Genomic DNA, 2,557 nt, shown 5'->3' with positions numbered 1-2,557 from the left:
AATCCCCAGGTCTCTAGCACTCGGGTTATCTTATTCTGTACAGGCAGATCTCCTGGTTTATCATGAAGGACAATTTAAACCTGTATTTTTGGCAGGCCCTTCCATATATTGAGCTATTAATCTTGAGGGTGGTGGCAGACGGGGAGATTAGTCGGCCAGCGACAAATCTCTACTTCGGGCGAATAATCTCACCACAGGCAGGAAGGCATTTGGGGATATTAGTCGCCCGAAGTAGAGAAGATTTGTCGCTGGCCAACTAATCTTCCCGCCTGCCACCACCCTTAGGCTCAAAAATGGGTCTCTATGGTGTTTACTGTGAGTCTGCATAATACATTATAATAAAGTGAAATTTCCTCTTATAGCAATACATTTGTTTGGGAATTGTTATAATTATATAGTGAATATAGTACCCCTTTTTGTACAATATAAGGATATTATAAGTTACTGAGGAGTTGCATGACCATGACCATATAAAAACACGAGGCCGAAGGTCTTGGAACTCTGAGGTGACTTCTACTATCCTCATATTTTGCAACATGGGTATTTTATTTATTATAATACACATCTCAGTTAGTCATGTGACAGAAATGACATCACTAAGCTCCGATTACAACAGATGATTTACGGATGTAATTTCCAGGATATTCATGGCTATTGTGTATTATAAGGACATACATCATTTATGTTTGTTTGTATTTTGCATTACAAAGGTTTATCATCCAATATGATGGGACGGTTTGACTGTCGTACTGTGCCCTATTTTGCCATTTCTTTCTAATCATCAGTGGATAGATGGGCCCTCAGGAGTATGTATAAAGCAGTCACATTTCCAGAACTCTGCTCTCTGCCACATTCAGATCCCTCTTGTTCGGTTACAAATAATCGTCCCCGCAATTTTGGTACCATGGTAATCGGTCGTTCAATCAAACCGACAGGTAGAAAATTTGTGTCTGATTATGTCAGCCCACGATATATATATATATATATATATATATATATATATATATATATATATATATATATATATATATATATATATATAAATATTGGTATATAAATAGCTGATTATATCCATGGGTGACCGTTACTACTATTTCCTGGACATAACTTTAGTACAATTGCTTTCAATTAATGGCCAGAACATTGTCTGATTTATTATTTTTCCTACTTTAATCCTACAATTTAAATCTGAATGGTTACTTTTAGATCGCTGCATTAAAACGAACGATCAATATCTGAACGTTGATCATATGAGGAAATAAAATGGAATAAAAGGAATAAATGGAATAAAATGTCTACGTCCAGCTTAAATCCGATCCGTTAAATCAACTCATTAAAGGGATTCTGTCATGATTTTTATGGTGTAGTTTTTATTTCTAAAATACACTGCAAATATTTCACTTTACCATGGAACATTTCATTCCTGAACCAGCAAGTGTATTTTTTTTTAATTTATAATACTGACGTGTAGGCACCATCTCAGATCATTTTGCCTGGTCATGTGTTTTCAGAAAGAGCCAGCACTTTAGGATGGAACTGCTTTTTTGGCAGGCTGTTGTTTCTCCTACTCAATGTAACTGAATATGTTTCAGTGGGACTTGCCTTTTTTCTATTCAGTGCTGTTCTTAGATCTACCAGGGAGCTGTTATTTTGTATCAGGGAGCTGCTATCTGGTTACCTTCCCACTGTTCTGCTGTTAGGCTGCTGGGGGGGGGAGTGGGTGATATCACTCCAACTTGCAGTAAAGCAGTAAAGAGTGACTGAAGTTTATCAGAGCACAAGTTACATGACTGGGGGCAGTTGGGAAACTGACAATATGTCTAGCACCATGTCAGATTTCAAAATTAAATATAAAAAAATTAGTTTGCTCTTTTGAGAAACAGATTTCGATGCAGAATTCTTCTGGAGCAGCACTATTAACTGATGCGTTTTGGAAAAAAAACATGTTTTCCCATGACAGTATTCCTTTAAGCCAGATGGGCCTCTACCTTCATAACATCAACATCAGCCCATGCATGGAAATTTTGAGGTCCCATCTGAGATAGGTGAAGAAACGGTGCCGTATAACGTATTTTGACCTTCTATTCGCTTATAAGCATATGGTTAACCCTATGCTGTGTCTTAGAAACCATTGAGACAACTTTGTGTTCTTGTTGTGTGTTCTTGGGCTTCTATGACGAGAACTAGAGTTAAAAAATTATTGGCCTCCAACTGGGGTGTGGTTTGTGTGTGGACATAACATTGTAATGCATGGCGTGTTACCATGGAGGTCATTCTAATGAGCATCTAATCTTCTTAGGCAACAAATGTTGCTTTGGCAAAAGCAATTTACATCTGTGTCAAACCCACAGATCCTCCTCTGTGCAATGTGGTTCCAAATATGGTGAGTGATGTCTCCCTGAGAGCTCAGGGGGCTGTTGAGAAGCCAGGAACCAGCCACCAATCAAGTGCACATAGTTAAAGGCAGCTCCAGGCTGTGTGAATACAGCTTAGTGCATGGGGGAGGGGGAGGGAAACTGCAGTATGAGGTGGGGGAAGGGAATTCAGTGCTATCCTT

The sequence above is a fragment of the Xenopus laevis genome, chromosome 4L, assembly GCF_017654675.1.
Source record: "Xenopus laevis strain J_2021 chromosome 4L, Xenopus_laevis_v10.1, whole genome shotgun sequence".
NCBI lineage: Eukaryota > Metazoa > Chordata > Amphibia > Anura > Pipidae > Xenopus > Xenopus laevis.
Note: the sequence above shows the minus strand (reverse complement) of the source record.